We start from the raw sequence: 12,415 nt of genomic DNA, 5'->3' as shown, positions 1-12,415 counted from the left end.
ACCCCTGTATTCAGTACTTTGATTTATGAAGGCCAATGTGCCAAAAGCTTTCTTCATGCCCCTATCTAGTTGTGTTGTCACGTACAAGGAATGATGGATCTGATTTCTCGGATGCCTCTGTTCTATCACACTCCTACGTGCCCTGCTGTTCATTGTGTAAGACCTACCCTGGTTTGTCCTCCAAAAGCACAACACCTCACACTTACTGTATCTGCACTGTTCCCTCTGCATTTTTCAGCCTATTTTTTCAGTTCGTCTAGATCCTTCTGCAAGCTTTATTAGCCTTCCTTGCTGTCTATTACACAACCAATCTTTGTGTCATCCACAAATTTGCCGCATTATCACCCATATTGTTGATGTAAATGACAAATGTCAATGGACCCAGCACTGATCCCCATTATTTACAAGCCTCCAGTCAGAGAGGCGACCATATACTATCACTCTTTGGTTTCTCCTGTGAAGTCAATGTTGAGTCCAATTTATTAGCTCATCCTAAATGCCAAGGAACTGATCCGACTTGACAAACATCCATGTGGGACTCTGTCAAAGGCCTTGTTAAAGTCCATGTAGACAACATCAAACATGCCTTTCCTCCATCAAATTTCCTTGTAACTTCCTCAGAAAAGCTCTAGAAAATTAATCTCTCCAATTTCATCTCGTTTAGAAGGGCAAAGCTCTAAATTTAAAAGAGGATTTTAAGCCCTACCTGATATGGGTATTTATGGGTACCCTCACTATAGAGAGTTTATACTGTATCCACCTGCTCTTTAATGATTAGCTTACTTTTTTTTAATCCAGTCTCTGTGGTGAAGTTTAGTTGTAATATTCACTGGGTGTTTCATATTGATTGTGTTTGGAAAAGAAGATGGTAGGGGAAAAGTGAGCTATGATGATGTCTATACCATTTTCTTTGATGATGAATCCACTCCATTCTTTTTTGTGGTCAGTGAGAGAGACTGGCTGAAGCCTATTACAATGGCTTCTGGCTAGCTGGCTCATTGGTTAATCGGCGCAGCCACTTACTTAAGACTACGCTTAAAGTACAAAAACTGATCGAAAAAATAGCCGGGACTCCCTTCATTCATTGGAACAAATTGCTGCTTAATTGTGACAGGAGAATGTTGTCGAACGGTTTCTCATCAGTGTAGGTCACATGAACTTGTGTGGCCGTTAGACGCTACTCTGTGATTGGAGTGAACAGTTTTTAAAAAGCATCAGTTCCATGCGCTTTTATCATGTTATCCATTTGGGCTGATGCAAGCTGATTCAAAAAACAGTGATTTTTGATATTTTTATTCTTTATTTTGACTTAAAATATTTTCTGAACCTTGTAAGATACCATGCAAAGATTTGACACAAGCCAAAAATATTACCCTCTGGAACAAACTAAAAGTCATCTGCTCATTTCAGCTGGCAGAGATAACCGGAGTGTCAAAATCTGCAAATGCACGCTTGATACATCAGCAAGATAAACTGTGAGAAGAATGGGTATTACGCAAGGGATGAAAAACTTGTCGGTATCAACAATCATTTTGAATGTTACAATAAAAATGAAGATTTGGAGGATGCAATCATCGAAAGCGTATTCAAAACCCAAAGTGGGAAATATGAAGATGAAGATGACATATCTGAAGATGAATGAGTGACTACAGAGGACGTCAGGAAATTCATTGTTGAGGCAATGAAGTTAATCTATTATCTGTTCTAGATACTGCACTGATTTTATTCATTTAAGGTCAATCAAAAGAACACAGCAGTGTACACTGCATGAATTGCTCCATCGATACGTATTAGGAACTGATACACAGTTTTATAGTACTCTAGTAGCATTGGTAGTGTTCTAATTTGTTATTTCATTTACTGTAAATACATAATTTGTATCTCAGTTAAATAGGAGCTAGTCTTTTTTAATCTCTTTAATTATTTCCATAAAACTTCAGCTAATTAGGGCAGCTGCTTTATTTGGCCAATATGTACTGGTCCCAATGTGTCGTAATTAACCATTCCACTACATTTCCATTAATCTGAGAGATTTTCTGAGTAATTTGATAGATGAAAAGCTTGTTGATATTGCAGCTTTGCTGTTTACGTTTTCTGCGTTACTAGCAGCTGGATGAAATTCTGTTTAAACATCCATTGAAGTCAAATTTCATTGGGTATCATAGGTTTTACAGCATAGAAAATGATCCAATTTATCCATGACAAGAACGAAGTCAATCTGAGATAGTCCCATTTGCTGGTACTTGTCTTCCTCTAAACATTTTCTAGCCAGCCACCTGTCCAAATGCCTTGTAAACATTGAATTTTACCTACCTCTACAATTCCCTCTGGAAGCTTGAGTCTGACTCACCATGCTCTGTGAGGAAATTGTTGCCTCTTGGTTGTCTTTTTAAAATTTTCCCCTCACCTAAAATCTATGTCCCCTAATTTTAGACTCCTTTTCCCCAGGGGAAAGATTGTGATCATCCATTTTAACAATTACTCTCATGATTTTAAGCATCTCTCTCTGTAAGATCAGTCCTCAGCAGCCTTCAGTCCAAAGAAAAGGCCTCTCATTTTAAAAAAACACCCTCCAGTCCTGGTGACATCCTTGTGAACCCTATCTGCACTCATTCTAGCTTAATGACATTCTTCCTACAGCTGGATGACCAGAATTGGGCACAATACTCCCAGTGCGGTCAACCAACAACTTGTGTAGTTGTGTCATGACATCACAACTCCTGTAGTTAATGTTCTGACTGAAGCAAGCATGCTAACCTCCTCCACCACCAACCACTCTGTAGATCTGTGTTGGCACTTCCAGGGAGCTATGTGGTGAGAAGATGGAATACCAGATCACGTGAAGTAGACAGTTGGACACTATAGACGTACTGCAGAAAATGTTAGAAAACTTGAATGGAAAAGGGATGCCGGGATTAGTTGGAAGGAACTTTGGGTGCCATATGAAGCCTGACCTACATGTGTTGAGCTGAATGGACAACAGCTGTAAGTACTATGAAATACAATGCTAATTAAAAGGAGCTGACTTTATTTAATCAGAAAATAATGCATGTCTATAATCCAACGTGTGAAGGAAAGATTCCCCCAGAGTGGCTTTCAGAGTTGGCTCATTACATGCTGATGAAGTCCTTGCTGTAATGTGAACACTGTGGAAAGGGGGCAGCCGCTATCCAAATAGTAAGTTCACGTAGATATCATCACCATATTACTAATTAAACTTCTGTTGCTCAAGGTGGAACAAAGACAGCATGATGCAGTACAATGTTTTAACCCTGTTGCAATGGTTCCAATAACCAGTTAATGAATAGTTACCTAGTTAATCCATTTATGTTTCAGCTATCTCACCACAACTCCACACAAAATTATTCATGGCAACACTACAGATTTTGGATTTTCTTTTTGTTTGAACAAGTCTTCAGGATATGCCAGATTGTAACACACTGCAAAACTCATTGGTGCTAGAAATGAGAGACCATAGTCATACAGCACAGATAGAGGTTATTTCACCCACTGAGTCTAGCCAACCAGTTAAACTCCCATTTGTATCAATCCCGTTTTATTCTGCTGATGTTTCCTCCTCTGATTCTGCCACTCACCTGCACACTTGGGCAACTTACAATGGCAAATTCATTAACAGCTTGTGCGTCTTTGGGATGTGATAGTAAACCCACAAGGTTACAGGAAGAGCATGTAAACTCTATACAGATAACACCCGTGGTCATGTTTGACCTTGGCTTTCAGGAGCTGTGAGAATTTGCTGGCTGTGGCTCTGTACTGCCTGATACATTTCGTATGGTCTTAAATGAGTGTTTTGGAAGAGAGGAAGCTTTGTACTTACCTGAATCATTGTCATGGGGGAAGATATGATCAATAGCCACATTCGTCATCCTTCCATTGTATCAATTATACTGTATTTCTCCAGTTCGTTCAATCCTGCTTGTTTCAACATCATGCTATTGTGCAAGATTACCACGGGAGGGCAGCAGATCACAACTATTCAATTTTAAAACCATCTTTGTTTCAAAGCACAAAGGAAATTCCCAAAGATCTGAACTCAGAGAAAGACACAAGAGATTCTACAGATACTGGAAATCTTGAGCAACACACACAAAATGCTGGAGGTCAAGCATGCACCTATGGAGGGAAATAAACAGTCGATGCTTCAGGATGGGACCTTCCATCAGAACCAGATGAAGAGTCTTGGTCTGAAATGTCAACTGCTTATTTCCTTCCAGCACTTTTTGTGTGTTGGTCTTTTGATAAGGTGCAGGTTTCAAGGATTCCATCAAGTGCTTTGCCCTCCAAATACAGCCCGTTCAGCATAACATCAAATGTCATGCTCTTTGTCTATTAGAGAATGGAAGATGTGCAGGCAGACAGACGAAACTTTTTCTGCCTGGATATGTGCTGGGGTAGTTGGGGTGGAAGCCCCACAAGAACAGTTATTACCCCTCAACAATTAGGCTGTTGAACTAGACAAAATCCTACCTTGGCGCCTCACCAAGGAGTGATACTGGCCGAACATCAGCGAAGGACAGCGGAGGTTCGTTCTCTGGCAGGTCTGACCAAGCCGTGAAGGTGATGTTCCATCGCTGTACTACCAGACTAGATCTAGTAGTAGGATCGTGGCTGGCTAAGTTAAGGAGGTAAGCTTGCCTTTGCTACTTTGTAGGGTATGCCTCTTCAGGCAAAGGCTGCACCCAACGAGGGTGCCAGCAGCAGGGCGTCTGATGGTGTCTGTGGTAGATGAATCCAAAAGGGTCAATGGTACAGCCACCCTGGTGGCATGCGGAGGAACCAGAGTGCTGGTCAACGGACGGCAGCACTAGACTAGTTAGTTGTCACTGCGGGCAGCTTCCTTATTCACTCAGTCTGTTACACTCCTCTCTACCACTTAGCATCAGATCTGGAAGCCCAGAGAGACTGTGCGGTGGGAGCACGGCACCGTCTGTCTTATTACTGTGCAAGGCGTGACAGTCAACATCGAAATCGATGGACAGCTGAAGAAGTTGTTGTTGAACTGGAGGGGATAACCACTCCCCCCAACACTGAACTGTTCCCGCAACCCATGGATTCACTTTCAAGGACTCTTCAGCTCATGTAATCAATATGTATTCCTTATTTATTAGTATTATCATTAATTTCGATTTGCACAGTTGTTGTCTTTTGCACATTGGTTGGTTGTCTGACTTGTATATGGTTTTTCATTGATTTTATTTTTATATTTAGTGTGAATACCAGCAAGAAAGTGAATCTCAGAGCTGTACTGTATGTTGTGACATTTAAGTACATGGGGTTTTTTTTAGCGTGTCACACCAGACAGTCAGCCATTCTTGTCTGGCGCGTGATGTCAGGATTGGTCTCCTTTCGGATTAATCGGGTCATGACAGGAACGTTCCTGACTCGACCCTTAGTACGTAGGTAATAAAATTATTTAGAATGAGCTTTATTTGAAATCCTCCTCCGAGGTGGCACTGCGGTGTAACAGTTGGTATAACATCATACAGCGCTAGACATTGGGGTTTAATTCTTGTCTCTGTCTATAAGGAGTTTGGACATTCTTCCCATGACCGCATCAGCTTTTCTCTGGTGCTCCAGTTTCTTCCCGCGTTCCAAAGGCATATGGGTTAGGGTTAGTAAATTATAGCCAGGCTTTCCTGGCATCAGAAACACAGTAACACTTGTGGGCACATCCTTGGAGTGTTTGATGTTGGCGCAAATGACCCATTTCACTGTATGTTTCAACATACGTGAGATAAAAACAGTTAATCTAAACTAATCCTCCCCCGTCGCCTGCATGAGGACAGCAAAGACCAGGAGGGTGGGACAGCCAAGAAATTCTGCAAAAACTCATTCTGCACTACAAAGCAGAATGCTGATTTGTTACAGCACTCTTGGTGTAATGAAGAATCTGATCTTTTACAGGTAGTTTTGAGGAGGATAGATAGGGTAGACAGTAAGATCTGCTTTCCTGTGGTGGGTGTGTATAAGTCAAGAGGGTTTTAGTTTCAGTTTATTATCAACGATGTATGTAGTGAAATTGTTTTGTGGCAGCAGTACAGTGCGTGACATTGAAAAATTATGACGTTACACTAAAAATAGTGTAAATGAGGAATGGCAAGGTAGTGCTCATGGACCATTCAGAAATCCTATGGTGGTGGGCAAGTAGCTGTTCCTAATATATTGAGTGTAGGTTTTCAGGCTCCTGCATCTCCTCCCTGGTGATAGTCCTAGGTCGTGAGATCCTTTAATGAAGATGCCACCTTCTTGAGATATCCACTTTTTGAAGTAGCCATCAGTGGTGGGGAGAGTTGTGCCACGATGCGTCGAGCAACCCTCTGAAGCTTCAGGCAATGCAGTGCATTGGAGCCTCTGCAACCAGTCGGAATGCTCTCCACCATACACCTGTAGAAATTTGCTGGAATCACTGGTGACATACCAGATCTTCTCAAACTCCCAATGAGGAGGCAGGCGGTTGAAATGTAGGTCTACACTGGATGGAAGGCCCTGAAGGGGTGTTTTTTTTTTGCACTATTTAGCTGGAGTGCAGAATGTGGCTGCCTGAAGAGATGGTGGAGACAGTGATTCCCATTCTCGAGGAAACATTGAGACGAGCAGTCAAATTGCTAAGACACAGAAGCCCGTGGTCTCAGTTTGACTAAGTAGTCAGTAAGGGTGTGATGGGCCAGAAGGCCTGTTGAAGGACAAGACTCTGAGGTACATTAGCTTGAGCTGAGCTGGGAGCCTGCCATCTACAGGCAATTCTTACACACTTGAATTCCACTGAGGCACAGAGGGAGGCTGCCAGTGAGTGTTGGTGTTGGAGAAACGGTGTGGAGCTCAGATCTGCGCTCTGGCTGGCACGGTGAGTGCAGGTCCCTGCTGGTGACTGCCAGTCACTGCTCCGCTTGTTGATGCACTGCCCAAATCCTGTCCAAATTAATGAAAGCTGCTGTCTCTCTTTTGGTTTGGCAGGGAATTACTGTGAGGCCAAACAGAGGGGAGGAACAGCAAGGGAGACAGGAGCTGATGAAAAAGACCTCTGGATCCAGGCAGTCTGTCACTGCTTGGAGCAGGTACTATCATTCCCTGGCAGTGACCCATACTCACAGTGCCAGCTGGATGCAGCCCTGAGCCCAATGTTCTCAGTGATGAATCATCCACCTGTTCTGTCCAATGCCAGCCACTCCACACTGATCTATGGGCAGTTCATTCCTTGGTGACCACCAATGGAAGGCAAATGTTTCTGTCAGGTTCCTGGCACAGCAGTGCTCCTTTTGGTGTGTAATTATATCAACTGTCTTCACGCTGATTCCATTGATGGTCCTCTTGGCATCCACCCTGAATACCAAGCGAGATTCCGGAATATGACACCTGGATTACAGGCTACAAAACTTATAGGGTGACCCATGTGTCTCTGCCAACCTACTTGAAAACCTATTAAATGGGAAGATGCCCACAGAGTCACCAGACTGTGAAGGGAGAGTATTGTGCCATCTAACTTTTGAATACACTTGACTTTCTCTGAATACATTTTGACACATCAGTGGTTGACCTCATCAAGAATGATGATGAGACGGAGTGTGTTGAAGAAGTGCAGTGACTGGTGGATAGGTGTGAGAAGAACAACCTAAGCCTGAACGTGGAGAAGATCAAGAGAATCTTTGTGGACTTCATGGAAGTGCAGACAAACCATCCCCACCTCTGTGTATACATGGCTCCTCCACAGAGAGAGTTAAGTGCACCAGGTTCCTGGGAGTTCACATCATGGATGACCTCACCTGGTCCTTTCACACACCTCCACTTCCTAAGAAGATTGAGGCAAGCAAGGCTCTCTACCTCCATCTTAACTACGTTTTACAGGAGCATCATTGAGAGCATCCTGACAAGTTGCATCTCCATCTGGTATGAGAGCAGTTGAGCATCGGACCAGAAATCCCTCCAAAGGACAGTGAGAACAGCTGAGAGGATCATAGGTGGCTCCTTACCATCCATTGGAGACATTTATCAGGAATGCTGTGTATGCAGGGCCCTTAGATTTATTAAGGATCCCACCCATCCATCCAGCATCGTCTTTGACTTTCTACCATCGGGTACGAGACTACGATACACAAAAGAAAATGAGAAACCATTTCTTCCCTCAGGCCACACGGCTTCTGAACTCCCTGCTGCATTGTGTTCGAAATGTCACTGGTTAATCTGTTCTGCACCTTACGTTATTTAATATTAACGACCTTTAGTTTGTTATTTATGTGTGATTCATCTGTAGGCTTTATTCTTACCTTCATAAGTTTTCGTGTGTTATGTGTACTACTGTGCTTTATGCCTTGGTTTGAAGAAACATCTCACTTCTATATATATACCAGTACGAGGGGTGATTGATAAGTTCATGGCCTAAGGTAGAAGGACTCAATTTTAGAAAACCTGGCACATTTATTTTTGAACATAGTCCCCTCCCACATGTACACACTTAGTCCAGCAGTTATGGAGCATACGGATCCCTTCTTTGTAGAAGTAACCCACAGCAGGGGTGATTGATAAGTTCGTGGCCTAAGGTAGAAGGAGATAAGTTATACAGCTCTCGTTACATGTACATGCAGTTCAACTCTTTGAGTGATTATGCAGAAAGTTTGAAGTTAATAACTCATCTCCTTCTACCTTAGCCATGAACTTATCAATCACCCCTGCTGTGGACCACTTTCTGGAGGTCCAAGACACCGACTTCTACAAAGAAGGGATCCGTATGCTCACGACCGCTGGACTTAGGTGTAAATGTAGGAAAAATAAATGTGCTAGGTTTTCTAAAATTGACTCCTTCTACCTTAGGCCACGAGCTTATCAATCACTCCTCGTATATCGTTAAATGACAATAAAAGACTTGATTTTTAGTATTTTCTGCCTCCGTGAGAGGCATTAACAAGGGAAGCAATAAATAGATAATTGAAAATGGAAAAGTAACAAGGAAACTTCACTTTTCAGACTTGCATGAAATAATAACTTTTGAATTTGGCAATAATTTATTAGTTCAGATATCCTGCAAACATTTTACAGCTTGGAATGTTTAACATATTTATCTATAACTGGACAGTTATTTAGTACTTTCAAAAAGGAATACACCAAAATATTTTAACTATGACAGTTCACCACCTTTCTCGAGCTGTATTAAGCTGGTGCTGACACCATTTCGCTTGTCCCTCCCTCCCTTCTGACTGATATCTCTAAATTTTGACTCATCCCCGCAGATGCATGTGATTCCAAATAGGAGTAAAGAACTTGGTCCAATCTGGTTTATTGGTACTGCGCTCTTTGCAAACCCATTGCATTCCTTCCGAACAGTGTGAGAATGATATTTCAGCAGCACTGACCCAGGTTAATGTGTCTGAGATGCAGACCATCTCAGATCCTAAAAACTGGATTGTACACAATGGCTAAAATAGGTTTATATTCTACTTAAATATGTCAAATTAAAGATTCCAAACATATAATTTGTAATCAAATTGATTAATAGAGCTAGTTTTTAAAAAGAAAAACATAAACGTTGTCATTTCCATCTTGAGGATCAAATGACATAGGGTTCTAAACATTCTTTGCTACTATCCTAATAAATATTAAACTAAACTCCTCATTAAAATTAGCATGTTAATGTTGATGAATTATGGTCTGTTGGAACTTTATGATGTAAGTGAATGGTTAAAGACCTAGGTAACGCACAATGAATGCATTAGAGTTTTTGCCAAGTGTAAAAGCAAATGATAATACCACTGCTTGATCAAATGGACATTTTCTAGACTTTTAAAACCATTCCAGTGCTGCCAGACATGCATTTAGTCATTCCCGTAAATTCACAGATTTCCTTATTAAAAGGGAGATAGATTATTCTTTGTTCTCCAGCCAAATGTCACTAACAATTAAACAATTTAAGTACTTATAAATCTAGGAGGGTGCCTTTGAGCAATACTTTACTCTACATTCCAGGTTTACTAAATGTACATCTGGAAACTCACTGAGTATATGAAGAACAAGTTGTATTTGTATGGAATCTTAATGCAGTGACACAGTTTCAGTGGGGCAACATGAGACACAGGTCCTATTATTAATGGTGTCAAAAGAGGAGGCTTTAAAGAGCATCTTAAAGAAGGAAAAGGAATTGATTAAGGCCTAATTAATTGAAAGTCAGGAGGAATGGTGAAAACCAGGGCTAGTTAGGAAACAGTGACTGGATGTGCACGATCTGTAGGAGCTGACAAAGGTAACAGGGATGCCAAAGGAGGTGTCCAAGGAGGAATTTGAAAAGAAGGAAGATAGGAGCCAGCGGACAATGGTGAGTTCAGGTTTTACAGATAAATAGATTGCAAAACTCCCTTTAAGACTGACCTCAGCTCTACTTATCCCAATGTCCTTCCTTGTCTCGAGTGGCAACTGATTGTCTCGTGAATTTCTCTAAGTGATGACAACATAGCAACACATGAGAGTCCATTTGGCCCAGCTAAATCTGTCCATCCGGAGTGACCCTTCTCTCTAGTACTGAAGGGTAATGTACTGGCTTTACTCTTCGCTGAATTATATAGAATCTACAACATAGAAATGGTTGATTAGTCTTGATTATGAGAGCCTCCTAACATGCCAATTCCTCCTTGTCATCTTGCACCAATGTCCATTTATTCCCTTCAGCTTTAGGAGTGCATCAGTATTGTCTGCTTCAACGGTTCCACGTAGCTATGAGCCACACTCATATAAGTGTATATTTTGTCACACTCAATCTTCATAAAAATTATTGATCTTCTTTATTCCAGAGAAAAGGGTATCATCATACTATGTTGATATTTTCTTCACCGATCTATGATTCTCAGTGTGCAACAGAGCCTCCGTAATCTTTGATCTTAACTGGTAATGATATATCTTGAACACTAGAATGAAAGATGACATGGTTTTACGCTGAAGTTTCCCGGTAGCTTTGTCCTGTTTTATAAATAACCATCTACCGCCTTGCAGCTTTCACATCACCTACATTCCTGGTTTTCACTGCCCCATCATTATTTTGTCTAGTTTTTGGTAGTTTATCCAGGTTCTGATTTGTCTCGGTGTCACTAAGAGACACCTAAGAACATTCTCCCTGCCCCCCGTCCTCCCGGCTGCTTATTGATAAACGCAAGAGATTCTACAGGTGCTGGAAATCGTGGGCTACACACACAAAATGCTGGAAGGACTTGTTGATTCAGGCAGCACTTATGGAAGAGAACAAACGGCTGATGTTTGAGGCCGAAACCCTTCATCGTGGAGAGAAGGTTCTTCAGAAGAAGGGTCCGGATGAAGGATCTTGATTGTTAGTTCCTCTCCGCAGATGCTGCCTGGCCTGCTGAGTCTCTCTAGCATTTTGTGTGTGTTGCTGCTTATTGAGATTCTTTTCTTCCTGGTTCTGCCAAAGGATCTTCAACCTGGAACCTTAACTCCTGTTCCTTTTCCTACAGATCCACTGAGTGTTTTAGATTTCCTGCACTTACAAGCTGCCTGATTTTCCTTTATTTCACAATGAGTGCTAAAGTGACCAGCAGACCCATGTGGGGCTGGTGCAATTTGATGAGGGTGAGTGAGTGGGTTGTTTAGGCTGTTACACGCACCTCCTGCTATGCCAGGATATCCAGTGCAATGCCAGGTGCTTCTTCTCCATGTTGAGTGGCCATGGCTGGAATGAGGATTTTAATTTTATAAGTGAATATCCTTAAGACAATGTTATGCTCTTCTAGAACCCACTTTCTGTGTCACTTTCAGAGTGGAATGCCTCTTTTGGAAGCCTGGTGTCTGGCAAGCAGTTACTGTGGCTTTTTCCTGGAGTTGGTTAGTTGAGATCAGGATATTGATGTGGACGATGTTGGCCTGGGAGAAGATGCTGGTCAGCTTCACTTATTCTGCTGACAGATCTTTTGGAGTTTACAAAGCCAACTTTGGCAGTGCAGTGATTTGAATTGCTTACTCTAAATTGTCCGCGTCCCTGATGCATTCAGCAGACAGGTATTGCAACTGACCAGGCTCGATAACAGGTTTGAGATCTTGATCTTTGGACTCTTTCCCATAGATGGCCAAAGGCTATGCTGAGGTATTGGAGATGATGTCCGCCCCTCTTGCGAAGTGGTTCCCAACGCATGGGAAGTGATCGACCATGACCAGAGGCTTGTCATGAATTTTTACGGTTGAGAGATGGTTTTGTGGAATAGGATCTTTGTTTACCTGAAGGTCCAGCCTTTCAGGTGAATCAACTGTGGTTCGGAGCTCTGCGTTTGAGTGACCAGATAAATCCAGTCGTCATCTGTGTACTGCAAGTCAATGACAGAATTTGGAGTAGCCTTGTTTGTGGGCTAGACACTCCAAGTGTTAAATTGTTTCTCACCTGTCCTGTAGATTGTCTTCGTGTCTGTAG

At 42.1% G+C, this 12,415-nt stretch overlaps 1 protein-coding gene across 1 annotated transcript in view; it reads left to right on the top strand.

The window, feature by feature from the left end:
- The first annotated feature begins 4,569 nt into the window (after nt 1-4,569).
- Nucleotides 4,570-12,415, top strand: part of zgc:158766 (uncharacterized protein LOC100009641 homolog) — a 357,736-nt gene continuing 349,890 nt past the window's right edge. Inside the window, exon 1 of the mRNA XM_063069726.1 lies at nt 4,570-4,646. The gene's annotated coding sequence lies outside the window, so the exon portion shown is untranslated. The remainder of the gene's footprint in view (nt 4,647-12,415) is intronic.

The sequence above is a fragment of the Mobula hypostoma genome, chromosome 17 (genome assembly GCF_963921235.1).
Source record: "Mobula hypostoma chromosome 17, sMobHyp1.1, whole genome shotgun sequence".
NCBI classification, from domain to species: Eukaryota; Metazoa; Chordata; class Chondrichthyes; order Myliobatiformes; family Myliobatidae; genus Mobula; species Mobula hypostoma.
This window is presented reverse-complemented; position numbering and strand designations above follow the sequence as displayed.